At 38.5% G+C, this 24,870-nt stretch overlaps 1 protein-coding gene across 1 annotated transcript in view; it reads right to left on the bottom strand.

Annotated features, from left to right (window-relative positions):
• LOC139744354 (uncharacterized) overlaps positions 1–24,665 on the bottom strand; it is a 62,547-nt gene extending 37,882 nt beyond the window's left edge. Inside the window, exon 1 of the mRNA XM_071654795.1 lies at positions 24,005–24,665. The gene's annotated coding sequence lies outside the window, so the exon portion shown is untranslated. The remainder of the gene's footprint in view (positions 1–24,004) is intronic.
• Positions 24,666–24,870: the final 205 nt, after the last annotated feature.

Raw genomic sequence — 24,870 nt, 5'->3', positions numbered from 1 at the left:
AGGAGCAGAATGCTGAGGACAAGGAAATAGCAACTGCTTTTAAACTTTGCAGACATAGGTTGTTAGAGACGTGCAACGGACCAGCAATGACCAGTGCGACCTTAGAGTACGGACCCGCTTTTAGGGGACGATCCAATTCAAAGACGCCTTTTATAGTTTGGTAGCTCCACTACCGATAAATATACAAAGATTCCTTACAAGTTGCATTTGCAACGCTGACGATTTCTCATAACATAGCTTCTTCACAGGCTTCAAAGGATAATCCCTGTAATGGATGAGAGACGCGTGATTGTAAACAGATCAAGCTACCGATCGATCACATCAGATTTATGAAAGAAGATTAATAGTGCTTTCTCACAAATGGTGCCATGTCTTTGATAAAGAATACAGACTCAAATGTCCCCGTAAGTCCGAATGCAATATATGTACAATGAGTATGATAATGCGGACACCAAGCTTTACAGAGGTGAGATAATTACTTCACGCGTATAGTACAAATAGACAGCCGACTTTTAATTCGATGATTTATAACCTTACATGTTATTGTAAATAATATGGTATAAAGATTAAAGACTTTGACAAAGAGAGTGAGACTGGAAGTTTATGTAGAGGAAGAATCCTATGTAAATAAAGGTCGCATGGCCATAGCTCATCTACGATAAGTAAAATCTGTAAATACTATAGTGTTTACTAAAATGACTTTTGCTATCACGCTCCTTCCTACGATCACACAAACTTTAAGCTTTCAACTTTAGTAGCCATCTGCACACTTTGGTAGAGAGGAGCGTGAAGTAGGAGATAGATGAAAATGGTCTGGATGCAGGTGCCATGGCTGGACTTGAACCTCAGAGCTTCAGACTGACGAGAGCACTGCTCTTACCACTAGACGACGGTACCGCGAACAGTGGGACATAATATGAATGATAGACAAGTAGCTAAGATGTGAAATGTAACATAACACGTGAGTGAATGTCCCATGGGTTTGATGTAATAATCTCGTCACACTTATGTGTACAGCATTAGTCCCGAATGAATACAGGTTTCTGGTGACATCGAATCCCAGCCTTAATCATCTTTAAGCGTCCTTCGACTCTTCGTGACCTTTGATGCATAAATAGAAATCGTCACTCTCTCGTGACGAATGTTGTCTGAATTTGAATATTGTAAGGCAGTACTTGATAGACAGAACTCCTGTAACTGCAGCTGACGGCAGCCAAGCATAGACAGTGGAGAGTCCGTACAATATGTGCTTAGAGTACTGTCTTTTCTTTAGGATATTGTTAAACGTTGCTTTTTCTGTTACTATTATATGGCACACTTCATATCCAGCCTTAAAATATAAGAATCAAAATCAAAGTAAACTGTGTCTGCACTTTATTGTAAGCGAATGTGAAGGCAAATGAAGGCATGCATACACAATTAAGGCATATGATAACCCCTAGTGGACGCAAGGCATCTATGTTTGTCCACATCAATGTACAGATCAATACAGAGAGTCTGTGTAGAAAAGTTTAATCACCACGACTTCGCGTGCATTTAGTCTAGGTGCCAAAGTCTGATTTTGGACCTAGCTTTGTTTTACCGTCCGCCCAATGTTTTTTGATGATTTTACCCAACTTTGAAGGCAATGCATTCGAATCTTGATGATGCAACTCTCTCATCCTTGAAGGTGTTGAGATATTCAAGATCATGGCCTCAAAGTGCTTAAATTTCTGTAGAATTATTTCCTTTTAGATGTTGAAAAGTTGAGAAGATTTGGTAGCTTCATTCTATTTCGAAGGTGCTAAATCCGAATATGGACATGCCAAGTTTTGTATTTTTGAAATTTCCCAGATATCCAAGATAGGCGCCCAAAATTGAAATTCCAACTAAAATATTTCTTTCTAAATGACGAATAAATTAATACAAACATTATACTGTTACTCTTTTCATGGGTGCTGTATCCAAAACTGGTTGATGTTATACTTTTGAATCCTTGAGAATTTTGAGGTATTCAAGAACATCAATTCTTATGTCCATTGTGGCGACCATTTTAAATATCTCACAAACTTCAATGATGCAAGGGTGGCATCGACCAGATTCAGATTCCCCATCCAGATTTGGATTAAGCACACTCGAAATAAACCATCGAAAAACTTGGGAGAGGGGGTTAAAACAAGGTTGAGCCTCTGGCACCTAGACTTTGTAATTGCTCCAGGGCAGGCTGCCCGCATACATACACAATGGGAACATGCGCCCAAGAATACGACTGTATGCTTCATCTATTTCATTCTCCATAACATGAACCCTTGCTCCCACTCCATAAAGAAAAGAGCAACTTCACATCGCACAAAATCCTCCCAAACCAACATTTTCAAGTTGGTAGAAATGGATATCACATAACTTGGCGCTATTTTGGCCACGCCACATTCCAGTATGATATTTCATCCGTGTTTGCATATCGCATTCTCTCCCTAGCATCATCTAAACTTGAAGGTCAACGAAAGGTCAGGCGTAATAAAGGCTACGGCATCCGAAGCCTCTGATCCTTAACTTATACACATCATTAAGTACCTACCATTTACCCTCGCGTCTTCATTGATTGAACGGCACAGATAAAAGTAGGTTTAGTAATTGGTGATGACACCGTTCCGTCTGACTAAAAATATCTGATTTCCCGCTGGCACTTCAACATCTTTCCCCGCACCCACCTCCCTCCCCTTGCCCTATCATATCCTCCGATGTTATGACGCTTATAACTTCGTCCTATCGGCGATGATAGGAAACTTTGTAACGACACCGCGGTCGGGGTTATGTCCTCCGGTCCTTAGCGCGCATACCTCCAGCGGGGAATGGCGCCGGGCTCGAACGGCCCCGCCCATCGTTGACGTCATGACGGGAAAGGTCAATCGCCTCGAAGCTCCCGCCTTCCGAGAACAATCCCTAAGTCTACGTCATCGGCAAAGATGACGGTACACCATAAGCTGGGGGTTTAATGCTGTGAGTGAATTACCCTAATGTTTGAAATCGTGTTTAGTCGTCGATTCCAGATTTAGTGGCATGATTTATTGTGCTCCATTTCAATTCAACACAAATAGAGACGGTATTATCAGCATAATATTTATGCTTGCTCTACTTGCGTGTATCTGCCCTGACGTCGAGAAAGTCAGGTAGATTGAGAGAGAGTGAGAGTGAGAAAGAAAGATGAATAGATAGGACACGAAGAGAGGGATATAAAAGACAGAGGGGAGAGAGGAAGAGCGATAAAAGGTATGAGTTCAATGTATAGAGAGATGGAGGAAACATAATAAGTAGAAAGAAGATATATGCAAACATATGGATAGTTATAAAGCTAAACCCAAAGATTCAAACACATATTCCTTGTCTATTTCACCAGCGTCATTACACTTGAAATTTTACAAGTCTCGCACAGAATAGAATGATTCTGGCCAATCTTTCTCCATGTTGGCAACCCTATTCACAGATTGTTTGTGTATTTTTTGTTTTCTATTTCAATAACACGACATCGCGCAAAGCACATCAGTATTTTGATTGTGTCTTACAAGACTAACGACTGAACATGACAAGAGGTGTGACCTAAATAAGAACTTTCAAAACGAAAGTCGTTCTGGGGATGTAAACGGAATATGATGACATATGAATTACACACTAATATCGCAGTGTTACTATTTGTTTATAATTTTGTCCCAGTCGAACAAATAAGAGTCATTGGCTTTCATTTACTTAAGCCCTTTCCACAAAATGTCCACAGCAGATCTTCAATCCGATGAAACCTCAGTTCCATAGATGTGAACGCAACCCTTGCTGAGGGAGTTGAATAAGATCTCTCAGAACGAATGTCATTCTGAGCATCCCAGGCGCGCTCCCTCTCAAGCTCTCGGCAGTTTATTTTGGCGGGAAAGATTACACCGGGTAAACATGACCAAGAAAAAAAGAAGAAAGTTTCTTGACTCACTCGCTGCCTGACCCGAGGGTATGCGCAAGGAGAATGAGGCTTAGCGCGAGAGAAGGCGAGTTCGGGGTGACGTTCGAGGAGGAAGACGTACGATTCGAACGAAAGTTAATCACAGACGTTCTGTGAAATAACTCCTTGTTCAAATTAAGAGAAGGAGCAAAGAAAGAGAGAGGGAGGAGGAGAAAAAGGAAGAGACGGTGAAACAGACTGAAACAATTATAATCATAATAATGATAAACAAATCATTAAAATTATAATTATAATCATTATGATTATAATTATAATTATAAAACGACAGTACATAAAGCTAAAGACGTAATCAACAATACAGGAGAAAAAAATCAGAGGACAAATAGGTAAACAAAACAATACATAAAGAAGAAGCAGCTAAATGAGTACATCTTTATTGCACATGTAGGAGATATTGTACATATCATAATATTTACGGAGAGAGAGATACGAAGGAGATGAAGGTAGATGAATGAACGAAAGAATGAATTAGTACGTATATGCACACGTACAAACACACATACGTAGTATACATAATACATATACATACATACACGAATACATGAATATATGCGTACGTCCTACACACATGTACATATCCGAACACATAATAGACATACATAATATGAACAGTAAGTTTATGAATCAGGCAGGGGTGGATCAGGCAGGTATTGAACGTGGTATATTTTTGACATCCTAGACACCCCGTAAAGTACCACCAGACACGTCTGTATCATAAGAAATCAACAAAGCAGCGAAACGATAGAACGGCTTAACGAAGTTGAGTGGCTACAAGAAAATGATGATAATTTTGTCAAGAGCGAATGCATCAAACAAAATACGCATGCGTTTAAAATGGCGCTGCAGCATGCATAACCATCCTGGACGACCTGCCATAACCAATTAATTCTATTAATATCACATAATGGCAATAAAAAAGGATCAATTACAAGCATAGTTTGCAAGCGAAGTTTACAAGCATTAACAATTTCCTCAGCAAGATACATTGATTAGGAATGCCTTGTTTGTTTATCTGCGTGTGTGTTGTATTCCATTCACTTCATATCATTTATTCATTTTCATTCACAACACAAAATGTAAGTGTGCTAACCATGTCACAGCCCCCAAAAGAGAAGTAGGCCTATACATATTCTTCATAATGACATATGGAAATATGATACAAACGCAAGCCAAAATGCATTACATGTTGAACGTTGAAATTGGAGGAGAATCTAATAAGCAGAATTTGTATCATGCGTTTCTTTCAATACCATTATATAAAAAAGATAAGTTTCGTGAAAAGCATACAGAATTGGAATCTTACAAGTCTGCATCATTCAACAATATTCGCAAAACTCCCGAAAATTATGATATATAAAACTAATAAAAGATTGATAGTTTTACCGGCACTATACAAGTTCACTTCATGACGTGAAGATTTTACTCCTTTTCAATAGATAAACTGTGTGTGATGATTGTGTTTTCCGGCACCATACATATCCATTGCTCTTTTGAAAATATTTAGTTCGTTTCTTCCCTCCTTCGAAATGAGTGCGCCAGTGAAGTATAGGTGGTGTTGGAAATTAATGAGTTATTGGAATTAAATTCGTTGTCATTGGCTTTCAATTCCAGGCATCAAGCATCGGCGAAGAAGGTACGACGACAGGATGTAATTTGACACACACACACACACACACACACACACACATACACCAACGAATTCAAGCATTTAAGAGTACAGCATTGATAGACACAGCATACAAACTATGCTGACGCATAAACTGACATAAACCAGCCAATCACCGAAGAAGTAGGCCTATATCGACATCCATGTTGGCAAGAATGTCAAAGTTCACTAAACTATCACTATAGGACGATTCATTACAAAAAACAGAATGAAATACTGACGGTTATAAGGTACAGATAGGCCGTATATACTCCCACAAGACATTAACAAAACACAATGTTTACTTTTACTATTTAGTATCTTTGTCTAATTTCAAAAGTCAAGGTGTGAAAGCGTTTAGTTTAGTTTTTTGTGTTGTTTTTTTCCGCAGACTGTTTCCACCTTGAAGGCTGCGCATCTCAAACTAGACTCGGTAACCTATATAGCAAACAGAATGATATCGCCTGTATTCTTTTCCACAGCGATATGTATACTCCTATAGCGCAGCGATGGAGACATGCGCTGAAGGGGGGAACCCGGGCTAGAAAACGACGTCGCTCCAAAACACTCCAAGCCGTAATCAAATACGCAGATGCTCGCCCCAAGTGCTGAGGAGAACTTTGGTCTCCACGGCAACGGTGATGGAGAACACACTCCAAACTCTGTTTGCATGTCGACCGGACAATCTAACGCTAAGTGCGTGAGAAAACACCCGGATGTTCTTTCTGGTGGAAGTCGTTCGGGGGTACTTGCAAGCCGAACTGATGGGCATTATTCTGCATATATCCATTGGATAGAACCTGCACGTGATATGCACCCCCTGTGTTGGCGGAGGGCACGTTATTAGCACATGGAAATACATTATGATGCTGATCTGCCTCAGTTTTAAACCGCTTTTGTCCAAGAGTGGTGAACAAGCATAACAATGCCAGTGGCGCATGCACAGAGATAATATGTTCCAGAATTAAGAATGGGGGGAAAACATCACTGCCGTGTTCCACAGAGCAACAAACGTGTTACCATCGTGGCAAAACACGACCAGTATAGAGGTGAAGTATTGGGGGAAAGCATGGAATACAGAAGACATTATACGAACAGGAGGTAGACCCTCTTATCGAATGTCCACAATGTCTTATACTGACTTCTCTGAAATAGCTACCGGCGCTACAATCAAGCTGTCAGGATTTATCAACGCGTACTTATGCCAAAATAGATACATATTGTTTTATTCAGATATTTGCTCCCAGATCCTTGTTGAATTACCAGATATTTTTTTCTACATACATATTTCCCTTTCTTTGCGCTTTTCTCCATACGCTATTCTATGAATAATATGAAGCATTTTTTAATGTCACATTGCAGTTTCATTTATAATTAAAATATTTCACTATATAAATCTGTTCTACTATGCGTTCTTTTCTCTTTTTTTGAAAGCACAAAATTTGCTTTTAATCTCATCTTTTACACATAGGCGGAGATGATGCCAGAGCAACGGCAGTCTTCTGTAAGCAGCTTTATAATGTATGCATGCAAGTAATGACTTCTATCTTCACAAATGTGTATCTATATTTACATTGCATATTAAGCCGCCGTTACTGCATACAGTGCGGACTGAGTACTATACTTCTCCTCCTCTTTCCTTTTTTTGCCGTGAGTGCATAACAAAATAATATGCGGAGAACAAGTCTGGTGGAGAGGAGGTATATTGAAGTATGCACTGGAACGCTCAGGCACACGTCAAAATTGATTTCCATATAAATGAAATTGATACACATCGTATGATGAGGATTTAATTCAACTATCGGGCGGCAAGGACGTACGTTTTTACTCCTCGCCAATAACGCACGGCCGGAGGAAGGCCCGTACTTGGAAGATTCGACGGGAACAAAACAATGGAGACATGAACCTGAAAGGGATTGGGGGGGGGGGGTGGGCTGGCGGATGGAGGAGGAGGGGTGGGAGAAATGATATTGGACCTACAAAATTTGATAATCAGATTTCCGTTGTTCGTGATCTTTGTTTTTGTGGCAAAGGCAAACTGCGATACACGGCCAAGGTTGTTGGAATACACTCTTCCTAATAACTAAAACATGTGGGTACAGTTTCCAGGTATGCAATATTATCATTAACGATAACAAGTTCAAAAGAAGCATTCACCATACCCATGCTGTTGCATGTAGACAAATGTATAGTCCTTTTTTAGGGGGGGGGGGAATTCCTACACAACTCATTTTATCCTACAAGCATGAACCACCGTCTAATATGGTATTCCGTTTTAAATTTCCGATCATGTCGTTTCTTTTATTTGTCTTCCTTTCTTCAATGTGCGTACAGGAAATAATACAAGTTTCTCATTACTCTCCTTCTCTTCCTCTATGCATCTATCGATCTTTATCTATATCTGTTTAATATTATCATATGTGCATTATATATCAACATTTATCTGTCCTTGTCGTCCTCTAATTTATCATCACAAATCAAACACATCTAGCTAGAAAATGAGTGCACACAATTTAAACCTTATCACACGACTATTTAATGAAACGTCGGAAAAGCCGCTCTCCTTGTCCCTACGAAATGTCGAAGCGTGCCGAAAGTCCTGGATAAACTGCGCTGCAGGACCGTCTAAGTCTAGAATCGCTCCCTAAAACATCATGTTCTTTTGAGTTCCACTTTTGTCTTGAAGGTATGCATTCGTAGTTAAATCAAATGAGTCGAAGCAAGCCTAATTGGGGTCCATTACGTTTTCCGAAGACAACGCTATACCTTCATGATATTAAATATAATGGTAGGCGTACCACTTTCAGAAGGCCCCCGATATTCTGTTAATGTGGCTATGATTTCCTCTCTACTATCTCCGTGGCCTTCGTTCCATTCTCCCTATCCGGGATAATTGAAAAGACAATGTTCTCTCTCATTAAGATTACTCACTCCCGGAATCTAATATCATCCGCGTGGAACACTCGCCTCCGCTTGTATGCACCTCGATGATGCATCATGTTCAGTTTTCAATATTCCACATCCTCCTCCCCTCCTATTTCTTCCTTCTCCCCCTCTTCCTCCTCCTCCTCCTCCTCCCCCTCCTACTCCTCATTATTCATCGTCTTATTCCTTTTCCTCTCGTTCTCTATCTCTTAATTGTTGTTTTTCACCATGCTTCTGACTTGTGTATCTCTTTATCTCTTTTTTCTCTTTCTCTCTTCACTTTCCTTCTTCCCCTTCCGGAAAGAACAACGTGTTCCACAGTGTGTTCACAGTGTGGTTACATAGTCGACTCTGTGAAAACGCTCGAATTTAACAGTGTGGAGATGTTTCACATTGTGGTTTGGTTTTCATAGAGTGTTCACATGGTAATGTTCTGTGTCACACTGTGAATTGATGTTTCACAGTGTGTTCACATTGTTAAAACCCTCGAATTTAACAGTGTGGAGATGATTTCACATTGTGGTTTGGTTTTCATATAGAGTGTTCACATGGTAATGTTCTGTGTCACACTCTGAATTGATGTTTCACAGTGTGTTCACATTGTTAAAACGCTCGAATTTAACAGTGTGAAGTGATTTCACTCTGTGTTCATAATGTGTTCACATTGTGTTCACACTATGTTCACACTATGTTTCTCACACTGTGGGACACTGTGTTACTTCCAGCAGGGTCTTGTAGTCCTAATGCCTTTTGTCTTTCCTCTTGTTATTCTTTTCGAGTCTTTTAAATGTCCGCTTTCCATATGCTTATTCTTTCTTCTGTTTCTTTGCATTAAACTTTCTTTTTCTTTCATCTTTCTGAATGATATTATGTTGATGGAATGTATCTTCTTATTGTTCATAAACTTACCTATAAACACGAAGATCACAAGTTCATCTTCACACACATGCATTGACACACTGTTATTAAAGGAGACCGCCGGATGATTTTCAAACTTTTACATTTGAACAACTATAGATTAGTTATACTGAGTACTGAGTTTCAGAATTTATAGTGATTGAGATGAGATTGATCGATTGATTTTATTTTCCGTATAAAAACAACAACGGCTGGATGGCCCATATTCAGCGATGCCAACATGGCATCGCTGGTCTTCCATGGGGTCCAGAACATGGAAGTTATACAAATACAATGTGACATTATGAAATACATAACTCTTGTAAAAATGTACATATTTGAAATACATAAATTGAGAGAAAGAAAACAACAACAACAACATCAAATGGCCAATAGCAAAAGAGAAGGATACAAATGAAAGGGAGTGGAAAAATAATAAATCATAATTTTCAATAACCTGTACTAATTCAAATATTTCTGCAATAACTCTTTTTCATCAGCAAAAAGAAAAAAAAATTAAATCAACGGGGCAGTGACCTTAAACATACTTATTTTAGATTTAAATATATAAACACTGGGGGAAATTTTGATATCCATGGGAAGGTCATTATATTCCTTAGCATATTTATACTTAAATGATTTCTTCAAATATTCAGTTCTAGGTTTGGGAAGTCTTGATTTCTGCCCAAAACGGGAGGGGTAGGAATGAGTTACAATTTCAAATTCATCTTTTAAATAAAAAGGAGTTAAATTGTTCATGAGAAATAAGAATGTTTTCAAATTCATAACAAATTGCAATGAGTAAGGAAGATGACATGGCAGCCTCACCGGAATTCATGAGTTAGGGCTCAAGGAAGCAGAACAAGAGAAGAAGGCATGCATAGATTCTACATAGGTGAACTTATTAAGCAAGCGGTATTGTAATGGAATTACACTGCTCCATTTCCGAAATATGTGAGGCTCCTATATCATCAACATTGTTCAGTGTAATTTGTTTAATTTTTTTTTTTTTCAGAGTATTAGTTTCTCTGCTCAAGGACCACAATAAATTCCACAAATCCGTACACGGAGCTGTTGACTGTTGATTTTATGTACTACGTGATGTGAAATTATGAAAATCGTCTGGGATGCCATTTAGATTGCGTAAAAATAGCGAAAGCATGAATGACGAAAACAGGAAAAATGACTGCGTACTTGAATATTGATGAGGACATAAAGCGGAGGAGCGTATAGATAAGCAGACTGTTTACTCATAGAATGAAACTTTTTTTTAACTTGCCCTTCATACATGAATAAGCAACAACAGTGTAACTGTATTTCTTTCGTTGCAGGTACGGCTTTGTGAAACATTTTAATGGCCTCCAGTCGTTGTGACGTCAACAACTATACTAAAAATACTTTGCATGTAATCATCTCTAGATTATAAATATTCGCACTATCTATTCTTTTTTTATTTAGATTATCATTGTTGCTTTAAGGTGAGTATATGGGTTACGTTGGAAAAAGTTTCAGTCATATGAATGGTAGATATCCAAATATTTGTCCATATTATCCCGGTTAAATGTGCAGCTTGTGTACACGAAACAGTACGTGATGTTCTGTGCCGTTACAAAAGGTGTTGAGCAATGAAATTGTCTGTGTGACATACACAAGATTCATCAGATCCCCGTGTTAGATAGCAGCTTTTACGTCACTGGTGAGAAAAAAACAGCAACAACAAAGACTCTGCCGCGACAAAAACTGTCTCGCCAGATTTTTATATCATTACGACACACACGGTGTACGGTTATTCGATGTAGAATTTGAAGGCACTGATGGCGCAGTTGCGATGTCTTTTCATCCTAAAAGCCACCATGTGAGGGTCAGAATATTATACAGAATATTGGTACAGATATTCAATCAGCATTCAGAAATTATACAATTCAGCGAGTATAATAAGTCCATCTAGAAACACGTGAGCATCTGATACGAATTATATAATATAAAGAAAAACACATAGCTCTACCCCCCAAATTTTTTTCTCCCCAAAGAGTTGATAAGCAAAATAGATTACCTAATAAAGAAACAAACGGGAAAAGAAGCAGCCAAGTTGACACAAACCGACATCAGATGGCATGCAAAACACTTTGCAATAATTTTTTATACATATTACACGAATGCCGTAGTGGCGTATTAACTGTATTGTGCTTCGTCTTTGAAACCGATCTTTTTTTTCTTCTTCTTTCTGAGCATATGCAGCTACTGGACGTCATCGACCAATATGGCAACCCTAAAATCATAGCTTTACTTTAGAGAGGACATCCACCAAAAAAAAAAAATAAATAAATAATAGACTTCCAAGGAAAGAGAAAAAAAAACAATATTCCCTACAGAACGGTACACAAATGACAAAAATCGGATAAGAAATAAGGAAGATATGACATTTTGAAATTTCACATTTTGGGGGGAAAACACTCGACCAGTCCTTATGAATATTCAAATCAGCAAGTTAACGATGTCATGCACTTAAAATTTCTTATTCTTTTCATAAACAAAAATGACAGATATCTCATGTTTCAGCTGTACAAATATGAAAATAATTGTCTTAAAACCACCCAACATACAAAAAGGAACAATTGTTAACTCTGATATATCTTGTTATGGGAACATGCTTTGTATGAGCTAAAAATAACAATTTTCTCCCGAATTTCATAGTGATATAACATATATTAAAAATTGTGAGAGTATGACATCATCAACTCACTCATTTGAATATTTATAAGGACTGGTCAAGAAATGTTTTCCGAAAAATTGTGAAATTACAAAATGTCATATCTTTCTTATTTCTTATCCGATTTCTGTCAATTTTGTGTCATTCTATAGGGAATGTTTTTTCTCTTTCTTTTGAAATCTATTTAATTTGGGGTGGATTTCTTTTTTAGATATAAATCCAAAATATTCATTTTTATTTTTTGACTTTAAACAAATTTTAAGCTCTTTTTCTACTGCTTTGAAAGAGGTGTTCTACAGTACCAAGCACCGAAATAATTTCAAACCTGAAGAGTGCATTAACCTGTCGATCCCGTGGGTTGATTTGTTTGTTGTTTTTGTTTTTGTTGTTGTTGTTGTTGTTGTTGTTGTTGGTGGTGGTGGTGATGTTGTTGTTGGGGGTGTTGTTGTTTCTACACTTCAGAAGTTCCCTGTTGCTGCAATTATTGGATAAAATGCAAACATTGACACCTTACGCTGCGAAAGAAATTCAAGCGTTTACGTCAAAAATACTTCAACGGCAAATGTACTCGAACTTCTACGGACAAACAAATTCAGTTGGATGGAAATAATATAACGCCTTTGGCATGTGCTTCACTCGATTTTCAATTGAGTTTAGTCTTATGATGTCAACAGGTGCAATTCTTCGCTTCTCGATCAAGTCAAGCGTAATTAGTTTTTTACCTCATAACGCAAACGTTCGTTCGACCTCTGACTTGCCCAGCATGGTATATCGCTCAACAAACAGCCGTGCTATTATCGTTGATCGCGCACGCATGTACGTGTGAGTTCAACACGCTTCATCCCACATAATCTTTCATTCCATCTTCATCCTTCCTTTTTTTTTTTTTTCTGGGAAGAAATTGTTGTTAAGACGTTTTTATGTTCTGATGGCAAAGATGAATACATCGTTTAGAGTATCATCTCTATCAAATTGAGGAGAGTATTTTCATGCGCGTGGGTGTTTTGGTGTGTAATAACGGTGTTTGTTTGTGGGAAAGTAAAGCTTGTTTTCATCGTAATACGAGAAGTATATGTACGTAACGCATTCTTGTTTTCATTTGTTGCTATATTTACACGTAATATCGATAATTCCGTGAGGGCATCATTTTTTCTTATTCTTTCTGCATTTTGCACGTTACAACTTTGTGAGCAGATGATGAAAACAATGCATGCCGCATCAAATATGATAATATTTGGGGAAAATACAGCCTCCCTAAAACAGACAAAACAAACAAACAAACAAACATCTGTTCCATCGATGCTCTTGTTGATGCGACTGTCAACAAAACATTTTTTATTTTTTATTGCTATTTCCATCTTCTAGATTGGATTCACCGTGCATTCAGATGACTTCCGTTCAAATGTTTGTTCAGTCGCACTCTTATTTCTTGCCTCTATACCCAGTTGGTTAGCGTTTAAAGTCCCATATCTAGATGATTATCTTCATGGCTAAAGAAAAGAACGATACATTTCCGGTGGTTGTCAAAAAAGTTTCAATAGACATTTTCACATCATTACCGAAGTACTGACTTCTCTTGCTTTGAGCCGCTTTCGGTCACAAATAGGCGAGACATTTCGTTTGAAATTTCTCCGACCCTACAGGCTACTTGAAATAGAAGGTACATGTATTGTAAGTTCTTTTTTCCCCTTCTTCTTCAAGAATCCAAGATTTGATTGAATAAAGAGGGGCGTCACAGATCCGATGAGTGGAATGCGTATAGGCTATGATCATCCTATTACAATGCCCCTCCTACCGGGAGTATGATAAAGCAAGAATCTGAACCTTGTAAGGCAGCTTCTTTTCGCCAAATCCCTTCGTCAGTTAGGCAATATTTTACCTAGAGGTACCCACACAGAGCCGCTTACAGAGTTAGGATTAGCCATGGGTAAGATTGTGGATCCGTGGATGCCCATCGGTTAGCCCATAGGGATTAACAGTGGGTCATCAAGAGTACCCTAATTCTTTCATAGCGTTACAATGTCGCCCGATGACTTCGAAGGAAGATGTGTGGCTGTTTACCTGTACATGTGAAATTGTGTATGTTTGTGCTGTGTGTGTGTGGGGGGGGGGATGTGCGTATATATATATATATATGTATATATATATATATATATACATATATAATCATAAAAAGATATAATAGAGAAAAGTAATGACAAAGAGCCTGGGGGAGTAAACTCTGGAGTACATCATAGCAGTCAAAGGTCCTGTTTTATCTTTGGGAACAGCGATTAAAAAATGTTCAAGATATCACTTTTGATGCATATGTGTAGGTCAGTTGTAGTCCTATCACAAAACATCCTACCATATAATTTTTTGTGCAATAAAGCCTAAAATATAACGAGATATAACTGTTTTTTCTCATTAAACCATAACTGTAGACGGTCTGGTGTGGAAACACTTTTATTATAAATATTGTTCACATTGTGTATATTTAAGAACACTTGACATCGATTTTACTGGTTCAGACTTTTACATTGGTTGTTTCTATCCCTAAAGCACATTTTAGAACTATTTTGAAGCACTAATGCTGGGTTTTTGTTTCATCTGCAAATGGTAAATTATGCCTTTAAGAAATTGGTCTTTTTTTATAGACCTATAAGCTTTGAAACCTCACTTGAAGCCACCAGTACTATGTATAACTAGGCCTGTATTATATTTATTATACTTTAAAGAACGACATTTCACATGGAGTCAATCATTTTGCTGGTATCGCAGAGGGATGCGTTAAACTCCATCTCTCTTTCAAGCTGGTAAAACCTCTTTGCCAATAATCCTTTCTCAATCACATAAAGATTCTTCTTACGTAACAATCTCAATTCATTTTTTCCCACCACAAAGATTTAAGTTCTAAAGGAGTTCCTTTGCCTCTAGCTCTTACATTGTATTCACTATGTGATTAACACTCGTGGAAATCTGGTTGTCAGTTCGCGTCGACTTCTTTGTCTAATTACCTTACTTTGGCTGCTGTTCACCGCGTCACATCTAGCCACTGACATCATTATGTCTTATGTAAGTAAAGTGAAATCATTGGTCATATGTACCTGCGCCTGGTCATGGGTGACAATCTGACTTAGATATTTTATGAACTCGGTTGATATGAAGTGTTGGAATACAGTATTTGTAATCAATCTACAGGATCTACCTCCACTGTTTCCAAGTAAGCGGTACATCTATTTAACATTGAGAAAGAAAAACAGTTAAAAGTACAAGTGCGTGTCCGGTTCGGTGATGATAATTATCATATCAAGGGAAGGTCTACATTGGAGGTCGGTTGTCAATGGGCACGTTTCAAGGGGATAACGATTCAAGTTTAACTGAGAGTCTAAGAATGCATTCAATTCTTAGATTTGCTCCATGGTATTCCTTTAATATTGCTGTTTGTTTGTTTTTTCAAAGTACACTTTGTAGAACAACAACAACAATAATAATGATGATGATGAACAGTTTTTCTAGAGCGCAAATTCAATAATTCGCTAAGCGCTTCAGCGAACAAGGACAAAAATAAATTGTGAAGGTATTTACATGGCATGGAGGAAAGGCTACAAATCAAATAAACGTTTCGCTTTCTTCTTTCTCCGAGTCTTTAGTACGTATATATACTCTTCAATTTTCTTAATACGTCGAAGTTAATGTCTGGTGTTGGTTGTCGAAGCGTAGGTTCACAATATGAAACGAACGTACTGCTAAGCGTGGCCATGAGAAAGTAAAATGACTGAGCGTTCCAGTAAAATGTTGCTTCGTAAAATATTCAAGGCAAACCTGAACAATTGGATACTGAAAGTGTGATTCGAAACAAAATAATAGACTGCAACCTTGTTTTCTATGTTCGATTTTCTTCTTCATGCAACAAGAGCTTCAAGTTCGTGCAACAGGTTACTGTCGTATATAGGTTCTTATGTTCATTATGGTAAAATCTGGAAAAAAAAAGATAAATAAAAATGAAATGAATAAAAATGAAATAACTGCTAGCAAAAGCAGGAACCACTTAACTTATCTCCTAACTCTGTGCATTGAAAAGCCGCTGTCCTGTGCGCATCTGACATTTCTATTGCGGTGTGTGTGTGTGTGGGGGGGGGGGGGTTAAAGAGAACACCTTGACATGTCAAATGTGAGGACAAAAAGGAGACGGCATGATGTATAGACCAGGACAGGTGGTATATTCAATAGTGTGCATAGACTTCACACTTTTACCCCACACTAAAGCCTAATTGAATATTTGCGTTACCATGACTGCTGTCTACACAGAGCTTCCAAGCTGCCAACGAGGAAAGATCATCTCACGCTATTTCTATACCTACGTACACGACTGTATACTGACAAACTGTGATATTAAAAAAAAAAAGTAGATCATGTCATTCTTCTCTTTCCCTCTCTCTGTCTATCTGTCTGTCGTTTTGTCTGTTTGTCTGTCTGTCTATCTTCATCTATTAATCTATAATCTATCTATCCATATGTATCTATCAATCTATCATCTATCTATCTATCTAGTGTACATGTATCTATCTATCTATCTGCCTGTCTATATCCATCAGTCTATATATCTATCTATCAATCTATCTATCTAATTATCTCTTTCTCTCAAATGACAGTATTATGTTTGAGTAGGGATTATTGGCAGTGAAATCAGATAGTAGGGAGATTGCTTCTGGTATTTATTCTAATGTTCAGTGTGCATACGTAAACTTTAAACAAATAAAAAAAGAATAGTTTCGTTTGATATGATTCTGATTCTAACATGATTGACCTCTATGGTGTCATATTTTAGTCACCAAAATTACATCTCTATGTACGAGAAATAGGTACCCCTCCTCCCAAACACACGTACATACTATACACTACCATAACCGCCACTTCCACCTGTCCACTACCCTCCAGTTTTGCTGTCGATTCACCGTCCCAAACAGAGGGAAATTACTGAAACAATAAATGATTTGCTATTTCACAACAAGCCAGTGATATTGAATTCTTTGGTTGGGTTCTTCAGGTGACATCATTGCTCTAACACATAATTTTCTTCGTTTCATTGTGCCCTATCTCATCCCCCATACTTCTTCTTGAAAATGGGGGCAGATAGCAACATTTACGGCTGACCCGCTTGCGTTATACAAACATGAGGGATGAACGGTTGCGCTTTTTTTATTTTTATACCATGTAATAGAGAGAATACCAAAAGAGATCTCTTCTCGACCGAGTGAAGTAATTTTGTAGAAGAAAAACACAATCTCTACCACCCCATGACTTTTGAATCCCTATATAATATCTGCATTTAGGATTTGACTTTTAAACAAACTGAACTGAACTGAAAACTGAACTGAACTGAATTTCAACCACGCATGTATATAGCGGTCGTTTCAATTTGAATGCGGCGCGCCTAATCCAGCCAGAGATATCAGCTAGAACTAATGCCATTATGGCTTGCATCTAACGGATTTGACGACTAACTACTCACTCCTTTGAAAGCAGACCCCGGTCTTTGCTGAAAACAGATAATCTTCCTTTTCTCCCCATTCATTTTGCAAGCCTAATATTGTTATTGTCGGATCGATTGGTTTTATTCAGCTATTGAGCTCAATTCAGCTTCTGGATGTACAGTCTGACGAATCAGGCGTAGACCTATACGTACAGGTACACGCTACAGATAATATTATTGTCGAAAAAAAACCCCCTGTTCTTATTCATTCCCAGTCTCACTATCAGATAACTCCGCTGCTACTTTAACATTATTCAATGCTACTTCAGCTACCTCTAAAATCACCACCAGCACTACTACTGTTAAGGTATACTCACATCACAGTATCGGAGATAAGTCTATACTAGTAATTGCTTCTCTTTCTTTACCCAGAACTTGTACCTCTCCTGAAAGTACTTCCAATATTCTACACTATACTTCTGTTTCATCCTTTTTGGCTACACTAAATAATCTCAATTTATAATCTGCATTCAAAACTTTTTCTTTAGTAGTCTATTCATGTGTGACTTGTCTTTTCTTTGAGGGACCCAGCGCATTGCAAACAATACTCTTTAGTGAAACCATCTATTTTCGCTGAGCATGCCTTGAATTGTAATGACAAGTAGATTTATTTCAAAAGAATATTTGCCAATTGATTTCACTATGTCGTGACCTCATAATCATACAAACCATATTTGTGTGCTGTTGAAAAAAACAAATGAAATTAATTGTGAATCGAATAGGAGCTAATATCAATAGACACAACAACATATGAATAACACTGCTCGAGAAGCGAAGTTATTCCGTTGTAAAATATGAAATGTGCTGTGCAAGCGACGTCAAGTTCAAATGATCAAAACACCTGTTTCACGTGTCCATTACGTCGCTGCATTCCATGACTCACTGGCCATGTGCTGGCGGTGAAATGGTCAAAGCTTTAAAAAATGCAACCTGTTTCCCCCTATTTTCCTTCCAATTTTCATCGATCTCCCTGTGTTGATTTATAACCACCGTTTGATAAGAAAATGTCTATGGAATGTCTATACATGAAATCTTAAACTAAATTTTTATGGTCTTGGGAGGTGTCAGTGGTAGTTTGATTGAGCAGTTGGAATTCTTGATAAAAATGATACAGCCTTGAGCAAAAACACCAAAATTCTCTATCAGGCGGTGGATTGGAGCTGGGTATGTGAGCACGAACAAGGGACACTTTAAAGGAGCATTCCAGACCCTTTTCATAATTTCACATAATGTAGTACAAAATCGTAAATAAATCGATACATGAATTCATGCATAGCTTTGTGGAATTTGTTGTGGTCTTTGAGCAGAGAAACCAATACTCTGGAAAATCTTAAAGGACAAGTTCACCTTCATAAACATAAGGATTGAGAGAATGTAGCAATATTAGTAGAACACATCATTGAAAGTTTGAGGAAAATCGGGCAATCCGTTCAAAAGTTATGAATTTTTGAAGTTTTTGTGCAGTAACCGCTGGATGAGAAGACTACTGCAGTGTGTGAAAAACTTAGATGTCACATGCGTACAACAATATAAGGAAAATATAAAGAGAATTTCACAAAATTTCATCTTACGAAAAAAGTACACATTCCCCCGACTCGTTACCGACAAATGTTATGGGTAATATTATTCCCCCTGCCTTTAGAAAGAGGCAAGTCAAGTGCTCTTTTATTATGCGAAAAAAGTGAAAATATGTTGAATTTTCTTTATATTTTCTTTATACTGTTGTACGCATATGACTCACAAGCTGTAGTAGTCTCCTCATCCAGCGGTTCCAAAACAAAAATTTTAAAAATTCATAACTTTTGCATCGATTGTCCAATTTTCCTCAAACTTTCACTGATGTGTTCTACTAATATTGTTGCATTCTCTCAATCGTTATGTTTATGAAGGTGAACTTGTCCTTTAAACAAATTACGCTGAACAGTGTTGATGACATAGGAGTCTCACGTTTTTCAGAAATGTAGCATTGTAATTCCATTACAATACCGCTTGATTGACAATTATTTCACCTGCGTGGAATGTATGCATACCTTCTTCTGTTGTTCTGTTTCCTTGATCCCCAACTCATACATTCTTGTGGAGGCTGCATGTCATCATCCTTGTTCATTGAAGTTTGTTTTTATAAATTTTGAAAACATTCTTATTCCTCATCCCATACAATCACTATAAATTCTGAAACTCTGTACTCATAAAGTAATTTATTGTTGTTCAAATATAAAAATCTTAAAATCATCCGGGGGTCTCATTTAAAGCAGGAGTTACGTATCTAGCAGCCAACACCTGAAAGGGTTCAGGAGTCACTTGTCTCCTATCAAGAAACACATCTCAAGGAATCCGTTACAAACAAGCATTTGCAATCTTTCTGTAACAACTATAGATTGCCTTTAAATAGTGTTTCTTTTACATGATATGTCAATATTGGCACATAATGTCTTTTTGTATATTTGCATATTGTATGGTTATATGTTTTACTTTCACTATGGTTATACCAAGTCTTGTTTGAAGCCATTTCTTCCGGTTACTCTATCTCCTCGCTTCATTGATCTGCTAATTGATTGATTAAACAGGGCAGAACAAGGATGCGTGGAAAATGTGGCGCCAAAACAGCTTCTGCAGTACGTTTGTAAAGAATATGAGATGTACACATACACACGCTAGCACGCACACACACACACACACACACACACACACACACACACACACTCACACACACACACTCACAAACATACAAGTAAACGTGTGCGTGTGCATATATATATATATATATATGTATATATATATATATATATATATATATATATATATATATATAAATCAACATACTCAGGTAAAGAGGAATGGTTTTCAGTAAATGCGGAGGGAACGGAAATTTACTGAACAGAGAAGGCGACGACAAAAATTTGATGGACAGAAAGGTTCGATGGAAATCTTCAAAGGTAGAGAAGAGGGCAACTGACCTAAAAAAAATGCAAATGGAGACATCATCATCATCATCACCATCATTGTCATCACCATCACCATCGTGGTCTTTAAAATCCAGTCTATAGCTTCTTCAGTGTAAGCACTGTTCTCCTTAAAGCTGGCTTCGCCAATGTATTACCTCCAATATTGCGAGGTTTCTATACACAATGGTCAAGATGGACATGACTGTGATGGGCGAAAAGCGTGGCGAGAAACATTCCATGGATGTACGTCTTGGTCACAGCTCGAACTGAGAATCTTTGGATAGGCGTTCACAACTCAATCTGATATAATATAATGCTCCCACTGCAAGGTTTTCTACCAGTGGGTAAAATGATGAGGATGGTGTGGATATGATGATGGTGGTGGTGGTGGTGGTGGTGGTGGTGGTGGTAATGGTGATTCAGATGGTGGCATTCTTCGTATGGGGTCATAGACACATCTAGAGTGTCAGCATAATTATCTTGCTGATGCGAACTGCTCAGACAGTATACTTACTCTAAATTGTTATTTTTGTACGCTTTAGATTTGGCGTGTGTGGTTATCTTTTTTTATTTTATTTTATTGTTTTTTGCGTGTGGGCCTGAGTGTGTGTATGTACAATGTATTTCTATATTTCGTTCCTGATTGTTGCAAGGATGCTTCATTATTGGATTCTGGGACCAGCTTACGTAACTCTCGTACAGTGTCAAACACTTGACCGTTTGTGCATCGATTCCTCCTTTCTTTCTCTCTCTCTTCCAATTTGGATACTGAATAGACACCCCCCGGGTGATCGATGTAAAGTCATGGTGTTTTACATAACACCTTAACCAGGCGTTGAAGTTGAAATACACGCATTATATTCAAAATGTGCAATAATAGCATGGGATTGCGCGAGCAGGTAATTACGCCAATTTGGGTAGTCAGGTATTGGTCCCTCTTTTGCATCAAAATGTAATGTGTAGAAAGATACTTCTCACGTAATCATGAACTTAGTTCGTAATTAATCATTTTGTTTGCCAGGTCTTACGTCACACACTTTCCACTTCAAATGCAGTGAGAACAGATAATCGATGAATATAGAGATGGCCCTCTGATCGAACAGGTTTAGGCAATGGGAAAAGAGTGTTGGTGTGTTGGCATGAATTTTACGTGCCGTCATGGACGCTGTCCAAAATGATATCTGCCATAAAAATAGAAGAGAAAAGATTGCAGACATAGTGTTTCTACAAGTTTCTTGCTGCAATTGTTAAACTGGTTAACGAAAGCGGAACGAGTATTTCTCACTATTAAATGAAAAGGCGTGAATACTGCTGTGAAAACGAAAAACAAAATTACACATGGGCATTGCAACGGATGTCAACTTCTACTTTGACGACTCTGTTGTTGCAAGGTCTTTAAAAGCAAGACAGGAATAATAAGGTTGAGCGGTACTACTTTCAAAGGGTACCTCAGTTCCTGGTGTTATGACGCCTAGAGGGGTGCACACTGTGGTTTGTCGCGGCGGGCCGCAACGGACAAGCGCAAGCAATGAACCCAAAGAGCTCAGAGAAAGTGACAGAATGACACATGGATAAGTGTGTGAGGTCACTCCGAACGATGAGGAGGGGGGTGGGGGGGGGGGGTGGCGCAGGATGTGGGGAGAAAGAGGGAACAGATTGAAGATAGGAGGCAGAAATTGAAACACGGTCATCATGCGTGTAGACGTCACAGCGGCCTAGAGGCGAGATGAGTGTATGAAACGTCACGACCAGCGATGAATGCCAGGCATTGCCGGTGACTTATCTTTTCACTTCGCGTGGATTGAGAGATTGAGTATCGAGGCGAAGGAGGTGGTGTCTTCTTGGGGGGAAGGAGGAGGGAGGTGCAGATGAAAAGTATAAGGTGAGATACTGAGGAAAGAACGGAGGTTAAAGCCACTGTTTGCCGTTGGGAGCAGTGTGATTAAGAAAAAAGTGTTAGAATTATCACATTAGTTTGATACATAATTATGTATAGTTCAGTTGTACCACAAAACATAATAACATTATACAAATTTGGCAATAAATTCGCAAATATAAGGAGATATGACTAATGTTCTTTCTCCATTAACAATAACTGTAAACGGTTTGCTCTTGAAACGATATTATGAAACTATAATTAACATTTTGTGTAACAATAGTTACAATTGATTAAACTGATTAATTTACTGATCTTTACGTTGGTTATTCCTATTCCTAACTCGCATTTTAGAACTATATTGAACCACTAAAGTTATTTTTTTCATCTTGTAGTGGCTTTAACCCATTCAGCACAACACCTCAAAATTGCCGATGGCACTGTTACAGTGTATGAAAAGGTTGCCAGCTATAAGGAGGGGTAAATTCTCTCTCTCATTCATGGTGTTACCATTCCAAGCCTGTTGGTGTCGCGATGAATATTTACAGGCAATTCCACAGTGTATTTTGGTATCCGCATACAAGCATTGCTATAAAACTGTAGAGTAAGCTAGACGAGGTACAGGCTTCATTTAAAAAAATCAACATACAATGGACAGAATTCTATCCATTATCTAATGAAGACGCGAAGCCTGCTGGATATTCGGCGACTTCCTCGCCCTTTCAAAACTGATAGGAGAATCCGGCTTGAAATTAAACAGTTAGAAGTATGTTAATATGTTGACAACCTGATCGAATTACTTCGGATCGGAGGTACATCATGGTACCTCTTATTAGCAGTCACATCCCCCCTCTCAAACCAACATGTAATGACAGCTTTCGATCAAGTTAACTTCTATTGAATATCGTCTGAGAAATTAAAACATGAATCCTGCCTATCTAATAGGGGTGTTAACCGTATGAACGACTTTCACGTTCACATCATATTTCTTTTTTGTTTTCCTTGCGACACCTTTATATAATGATATGACCATTCATTTGTGTTCAGTATGTTCTTTGTATTTTGCTGCAGTCAAAATACATGCACCTTGTATTCTTACCTGTATTACTGTCAATGTTGAAAAGTGGAAATATGAAAATGAATTAAACTGAGTTGAAATGAACAATTTAAATTTTCCAAATTCCACGAGCCTGACACGGTTTCATAAGTTTCAGCGCGGAGCTAAGAAATAAAATAATGCAGCTAATCCTCCCTTTTCCAGTTGTCTTCCCTGGCTGGTTTCATTGCGCATTTGAAATAACACAAGAGGTTTACGTACTGTCACATCTCTGACCTGCCACTGGCGTCCACTAAAGATGTATAGCTGGCAAAGAGTGGACAATGATCGACCGAATTCACGACATCAATAACACCAACATCCATCAGTCCATTCCATCACTACCATTTCGCATCACCAGTGTGGTATCAGCTAGCTAATTAATTACGAGGCTTGAAACCGGGGCTTACCTTCAAAACGGTGCGTTCAGATCTCGTCCCTGGGCATGCTAGATGCACCTGCACGTCCTGAAGACAGACGATATCGCCCGAGTTTAAATGGCGGGAATCCCGGGGGCAACGAAGCTCAAGTCTCTCTCCTTCCCTATCTCTTTCTCCCCCTCTCTCCCTCTCTCCTGCTCTTGTCGTATTTTTGTCACACTATCTAATGAAAGTGATATCTACAGATGTCAAGAGTTGCAAAGATGTAGGCGCAGAAGCGAGGCGACCTCAATTTTTCATTTCTATGCTGTCGGACGATGGTCGGTCGCTGGTATACCACACGTCATCGCACGGCCCCTCGTCACAAAGTGCAAATGAGGATATGAAAGGTATCCTGAACTTGCCCCTGTCTATCCTTTTCGCTATACTTTTTTTATGTCCTTGTCCTAGTAGCAACTGGTTCACTTATCCCTGATGATTCTCTGTGGACTCATTTAATCCGCAAAAACAATCGCACCTGAGGGCATTTTGCAGAACGCTCGGCAGCTACATGGCATGCTATTCCTTCGTGTACCTCCAAACAGACATGGAATCGCCAGGGGAAAACGGGATCTCGGAAAGCCAGACCGTGGATCAGAAGTCGCCGGCACTAAGGACCTGTAATTGCGTTAGCTACAAGCAGACTGGAAATATTAATCAATGCACTTTTGTAGCGAATGCTTTTCCGAGTGTGAAAGCCGGCGGACGCTCGCCGCGGAGAGCTAATGAGGTTCGCGGTATGTGGTCCGGGAGAAGTCGCCCAGTGGCAAGTCGAGCTCGGGTCTTGGAACGGGCTGGCTATAGATCGCCACAAGAGGGCACTGCACATGGCAATTCTAACTTCCGTATTGACTAAT

This window comes from Diadema antillarum, unplaced genomic scaffold (assembly GCF_040938485.1).
Source record: "Diadema antillarum isolate AM-2024a unplaced genomic scaffold, OU_Dant_1.0 seq00001162_RagTag, whole genome shotgun sequence".
Taxonomy (NCBI): Eukaryota; Metazoa; Echinodermata; class Echinoidea; order Diadematoida; family Diadematidae; genus Diadema; species Diadema antillarum.
This window is presented reverse-complemented; position numbering and strand designations above follow the sequence as displayed.